Source organism: Arachis stenosperma, chromosome 10 (assembly GCF_014773155.1).
Source record: "Arachis stenosperma cultivar V10309 chromosome 10, arast.V10309.gnm1.PFL2, whole genome shotgun sequence".
Classification (NCBI taxonomy): Eukaryota; Viridiplantae; Streptophyta; class Magnoliopsida; order Fabales; family Fabaceae; genus Arachis; species Arachis stenosperma.
The window spans coordinates 105,497,672-105,504,773 of record NC_080386.1 but is presented as its reverse complement, the minus strand read 5'-3'; positions in this window follow the sequence as shown (position 1 = coordinate 105,504,773).

Genomic DNA, 7,102 nt, shown 5'->3' with positions numbered 1-7,102 from the left:
TCGACCCATCATACCATTACAGGTTGTCAAACCCTGAAGTAACATGTGTCACTAACTATCTACGTTAGTATGCCGTTAATGAAAAATAAATCAGAGAGTAATGTGATACACTTTTATCAATTTCAAAGATATAATTCATACAATTAAAATCTTATTAAAAACGATTTTGGTGTATTATGTCAAATCTCAAATACCACCATAGAACTTAACTCAGTTAACCTTAATAGAAAGTCCCTTTAGAAAATTAATTAGCAAAATCTTCAAAAAAAAAAAAGTAAACAACTATTTCTCCTCAGATCAACACAACCGGTTATAAACAAAAGCAGAAGACTTACTTTATGTATGTATGTGGACAAAAAAGGTACAATTGTCCGTATAGCAATGTTTTGAGAAGAGTTAGCATCATGTGTGGAAGAAAAATCTCTAGGAAAAGGATTAGGTTAGATATGACAAGGACCCATGCATTAACTTGGCCACCACAACCATACTAAATAGAGTTAAAGTGTGTCATGGAATTCAATTCCACCTCTTCAAAAATGGTATCCTCAGAATCTGGACTATAGTAATTTGCTTAGAATAATGATTTTTCAAACTTCCATTTTAGATAAAGGGTGGGAAAAGTGGTGCTATTCTTGTTGGGTCCTAGAATGGTCTTCTTTGGAATTGTAGCTGACTAGATGTCATAACCACATATTTCCTATTCCTAGGATTTCAATTGGGATTCATTGTTTTAGTTTAGTTCAGTTGCAATTCAAAGTTAAGAAAAGAAAAAGGAGTGCACGAAACATGCATATAATTGAATGATTAGTTCATATGATATTCAAAGCTACGAAAATGGATCAAGTCAAGTAAAACATATTATTGAACTAGATAGTGTTTGAAAGCTGTCATTACAGAGATAGATATTAAAGTTATATTTTATCATTTAGATAGTAGTGTTTAAAAGTTGTCAATAAGATAGATGTTCATAGATTGGATTGAATTTAGTCAAAATTTCAATTTGATTTATGTAAAAAAAAAAAAATTTGAATTAGATTCAATATGGTAAGATGAGACACTTTTCTTTAAAAAAAAATTCTATTTACTAGCTTTTTCGCATAAAAATACTATTTTATTTTTTTTAGTTTATTTTACTTTAAAAAAAATTAATATTACTACGTTAAGTAATAAAATAATATAATTAACCAACAATACAAAAGAAAAGAAATAAAATAACCTAACAAATAATATAGTATTTTATTTTTCTTAATTTTTGTTGGACCTATCGGATATGCGGATGCAATATACTAGCGTCTGATGTCGATACTATGTATTATGGATAAAATATCTATTATCTATTATCTTTTACTAATTTTACAATTAAAATGTGCTACATGTCATTCTCCCATTAAATTGAAATTAAATCTTTTCTTCCAAAATTTAAGAGTTCTCTCATAGTCTCTCTTTTTTCTCTATCTCTCTCATTTATTCACTCACTTTATCTCTCTTATATATATCAATGACTAATTACAAATTTGACAATCAAAATATACAACATGATATTCTCTAATTGTATTCAAATTAAATTAAAATTAAAATATAGCTATATTATACATTATATTTATATATTACTAACTAATTTAATAACTAAAATGTATCACATACATGACACTCTCTTATTAAAATTTTAAAAAATATTTTCCTCCAAAATTAATAAACCTCCTTCTTACATTCTCTTATCTACCCCTTTCTTTTTTTCTATTTCTCTCTATTCTTCCTACTCTATATATATATATTTTATATTAGTAATTTGAAAAATCAAAATGTATCACTGGATATTTTTTATTATAATTAAATAAAATTTTTTCTTAACTTCCAAAATTAACAAATTTCCTCTCTCTTTCTTCTTCTTTATCTTTCTCTCTTTTTTCTCTTATTCTCTATTTTCTCTATCTTTCTATTCTACAAAAAATAAAATTAACAACATAATATAATTTAAATAAAAAATTATTATTATATGCATTCTTTTATTTAGTTTTAAATTTTTACTGCTGTTACGGCCTGGCCCAAACATCACGCGGGCCGACCCGATCCATAAGCCACCCGACCTGAACGGTCGGGTGTGAGGCGCTCAACCACCGACCCGGACACGCGTCCTTGACAGCTCTCTACTACAGCTGTATGGGGAAGCTTCGAGTAAGGTGGGTCTGCCCTTGCGAGACCCACTTCTGACACGGTGTATAAGGGGATGGTCCTACCCCTCCTCCAAGGTACGTCACACATATTACTTTACCCCTATTTCTCGCCTGCGCCACGACTGATTAGAGCGTCGGAGTGTCTTTGCAGGTGACACCCCCTCCACGCAAAGAACTCGGGACGTCGGCTACTCCAAATTCAGCCCCGCAACCCGGAACCAGGCCGTACCCCTCCTTATCAACCCGAATATCCCTCCAAACCGTCCGATACCCGACATACAGAACATTGGCACCGTCTATGGGGACCGCTTAAATGGACGTCGTATCAGGTGCTGCGGACCTGGGCGGCAGGGCCAATCCGAGGGGCAGCCTCCGTGGCTTCCTCCCGGGGATGTACGAGGTCCCCTCCTCGACGACCCGAGCCATCTTCACGATCCCAAGAGAGACGCCCCTTCGGGGGAACTGGCAGTGATAGCGCCAGGATAATGCAGGAACTGCGCCATAGGGTGCAGAACCTGGAGCGCCAGCTAGCTAATCAGGAGCACCATCAACAAACTTTTGATCCCAACTATTCTCCGTCTCCCGAGAGCCGGGGAAGAACTTCTCACAGAAGTCGCTCCTAGCATACACCCACCCCAAGATCTGAATCTGAAAGTAGCCGGGAAGACCGGGAATGCCCAAGAAGACGGCATGACCCTTTGATCTATGCCCGATCTAGAGGGACTCGCGCCGCTGGGTGAGATCAGGAAGACGACGGAGAAAGAACGAGGAGAACGCGACCACCCGTGATCATGGGAGCAACCCCCTTCCACCATTCCATCCTCGAGGTCCGGCTACCAAAGTACTTTGATAAGCCGACGGATATGAGGTACGATGAAACTCAAGACCCACAGGAGCATCTAACGGCCTTCGAGGCCAGAATGAATTTGGAAGGGGTAGGCGACGAAGTCAAGTGTCACGCTTTCTCGGTCACCCTGGCGGAACCTACATTACGGTGGTTTAATATCCTCCCGCAAGGTTCTATCACCAGGTTCTTGGATATTAGCCGCGCTTTCTTGGCCCAATTCACTACCCAAATCGCGAAGGTGAAACACCCGATCAACTTACTCGGGGTGACACAAAGGCCTGGCAAGCCGACCGGAAAATATTTGGACCGGATCAACGATGAGTGTTTGGAGATTGATGGCTGGTACACGAAATCGTGAGTTCACACTTCTCTCACAACTCCGCGCAGCTGACCAGCAAGTGCACTGGGTCGTCCAAGTAATACCTTACATGAGAAAGGGTCGATCCCACGGAGATTGTTGGCTTGAAGCAAGCTATGGTCATCTTGTAAATCTCAGTCAGGCGGATTCAAATGGTTATGAGGTTTTGATAACTAAAAGAGAAATAAAACATAAAATAGGATAGAGATACTTATGCAATTCATTGGTCGGAATTTCAGATAAGCGTATGGAGATGCTTTGTTCCCTTTGAGCCTCTACTTTCCTATTGTCCTTATCAATCATGCGTACTCCCTTCCATGGCAAGCTGTATGTTGGTGGATCACCATTGTCAATGGCTACCATCCGTCCTCTCAGTGAAAACATGTCCGCTATGGTTTCCCGCATGGCTAATCAGCTGTCGATTCTTGATCGTGTCGGAATAAGATCCGTTGATCCTTTTGCACACTGTCACTGCGCCCAACAGTCACGACTTTGAAGCTCGTCACAGTCATCCCATCCCAGATCCTACTCGGAATACCACAGACAAGGTTTAGACTTTTCGAATCTCAAGAATGCTGCCAATTGATTCTAGCTTATACCACAAAGACTCTGATCTCACGGAATGGAAGGCTCTGTTGTCAGGAGAGGCAACCATGCGTCGTGAACCAAGAGGCCAAGAGACACACACTCAAGCTCTCGCAGATAGAACGGAGGTGGTTGTCAGGCACGCGTTCATAAGGAAAGATGATGATGAGTGTCACGGATCATCACATCCATCAGGTTGAAGTACAAGTGAATATCTTCGAACAAGAATAAGCGTGAATTGAATAGAAAACAATAGTACTTTACATTAATTCATGAGGAATAGCAGAGCTCCACACCTTAATCTATGAGGTGTAGAAACTCCACCGTTAAAAATACATAAGTGATGAAGGTCCAGGCATGGCCGAATGGCCAGCTCCCAAACGTGACCAAGAAATCAAAAGTGATCCAAAGATAGTCTCAAAAATGATCTAAAGATATGAATACGATAGTAAAAAGTGCTATTTATACTAAACTAGTAAACTAGGTTTACAGAAAATGAGTAACTAAGTGTAGATAGTGCAGAAATCCACTTCCGGGGCCCACTTGGTGTGTGTTTGGGCTGAGCATTGAAGCTTTCACATGCATAGGCTCTTCTTGGAGTTTAAACGCCAGTTTTGGTACCAGTTTGGGCATTTAACTCCAGCTTTGGTGCCAGTTTTGGCGTGTTACGCTAGAAAAGGGTCTCTGGTGGGCGTTTGGACGCCAGTTTGGGCCATCAAATCTCGGGCAAAGTATGAACTATTATACATTGTTGGAAAGCCCAAGATGTCTACTTTCTAACGCAATTGAGAATGTGCCCATTGGGCTTCTGTAACTCCAGAAAATCCACTTCGAGTGTAGGGAGGTCAGAATCCAACAGCATCTTCAGTCCTTTCTCAGCCTCTGAATCAGATTTTTGCTCAGGTCCCTCAATTTCAGTCAAAAAATATCTGAAATCACAGAAAAACACACAAACTCATAGTAAAGTCTAGAAATGTGATTTTTGCATAAAAAATAATAAAAATATACTAAAAAATAACTAAAACATATTAAAAATTATGTAAAAATAATGCAAAAAAGCGTATAAATTATCCGTTCATCACAACACCAAACTTAAATTGTTGCTTGTCCCCAAGCAATTGAAAACAAAATAGGATAAAAAGAAGAGAATATACAATAAATTTCAAAATATCAATGAAACTTAGTCCCAATTAGATGAGCAGGGCTAGTAGCTTTTTGCCTTTGAACAGTTTTGGCATCTCACTTTATCCTTTGAAGTTTGGAATGATTGGCATCCATTAGGAACTCAGAATTTAGATAGTGTTAACTAATTCTCCTAGTTCCGTATATTGATTCTTGAACACATCTACTTTATGAGTCTTGGCCGTGACCCTAAGCATCTTGTTTTCCAGTATTACCACCTGATACATAAATGCCACAGACACATAACTTGGTGAACCCTTTTAGATTGTGACTCAGCTTTGCTAGAGTCCCCAGTTAGAGGTGTTCAGAGTTCTTAAGCACACTCTTTTGCTTTGGATCATGGCTTTAACCACTCAGTCTCAAGCTTTTCACTTGGACCTTCATGACACAAGCATATGGTTAGGGACAACTTGATTTAGCCGCTTAGGCCAGGATTTTATTCCTTTGGGCCCTCCTATCTATTAATGCTCAAAGCCTTGGATCCTTTTTACCCTTGCCTTTTGGTTTTAAGGGCTATTGGCTTTTTCTGCTTGCTTTTTCTTTTTTTTTCTTTCTTTTAATTTTCACCACTTTTTTTTCGCAAGCTTTGTTATTCACTGTTTTTTCTTGCTTCAAGAATCAAGTTTATGATTTTTTAGATCATCAATAACATTTCTCTCTTTTTCATCATTCTTTCAAGAGCCAACAAATTTAACATTCATAAACTTCACTATAAAAAATATGCACTGTTCAAGCATTCATTCAGAAAACAAAAAGTATTATCACCACATTAAAATAATTAAACTAATTCCAAGATAAAATTTGAAATTCATGTACTTCTTGTTCTTTTGTAATTAGGAACATTTTTCATTTAAGAAAGGTGAAGGATTCATGGAATTATTCATAGCTTTAAGACATAGACACTAGACACTAATGATCATGTAATGAAGCTAAAACATAGTCAAATATAAAGTACAAAAATAAAAAAATAGAAAAATAAGAACAAGAAAATTAAAGAACGGGTCCACCTTAGTGATGGCGGCTAGTTCTTCCTCTTGAAGATCTTATGGAGTGCTTGAGCTCCTCAATGTCTCTTCCTTGCCTTTGTTGTTCTTCCCTCATGGCTCTTTGGTCTTCTCTAATTTCTTGGAGGATGATGGAATGCTCTTGGTGCTCCATCCTTAGTTGCTCCATATTGGAACTCAAATCTCCTACAGAAGTGTTGATTTGTTTCCAATAGTTGTGTGGAGGAAAATGCATCCCTTGAGGTATCTCAGGGATTTCTTGATGAGGGACTTCCTCATGCGTTTGCTGAGGTCCATGAGTGGGCTCTCTTGTTTTTTCCATCCTCTTTTTAGTGATGGGCTTGTCCTCTTCAATGAGGATGTCTTCCTCTATGATAATTCTAGCTAAACTGCATAGGTGACAAATGAGATGAAGAAAGGCTAAGTACAGTTCTAGAGGTATGATCTCATGAACTTCCACTTCCTCTCCAATCATGATGCTATAGATCATGATAGCCCGATCCACAGTTGCTTTGGATTGGTTGCAAGTAGAAATGATAGAGCGTTGGATGAACTACAACCATCCTCTAGCCACAGGCTTAAGGTCAAGCCTTCTTAGTTGAACCGGCTTGCCTTTGGAGTCTCTTTTCTATTATGCTCTTTCCATACAGATGTCCATGAGGACTTGGTCCAACCTTTGATCAAAGTTGACCCTTCTTGTGAAAGGATGAAGATCTCCTTGCATCATTGGCAAGTTGAATGCCAACCTCACATTTTCCGGACTAAAATCTAAGTATTTCCCCCGAACCATTGTGAGCCAATTATTTGGGTTTGGGTTCATACTTTGATCATGGCTCTTGGTGATCCATGCATTAGCATAGAACTCTTGAACCATTAAGATTCCAACTTGTTGAATAGGATTGGTGAGAGCTTCCCATCCTCTTCTCCTAATCTCATGTCAGATCTCTGGATA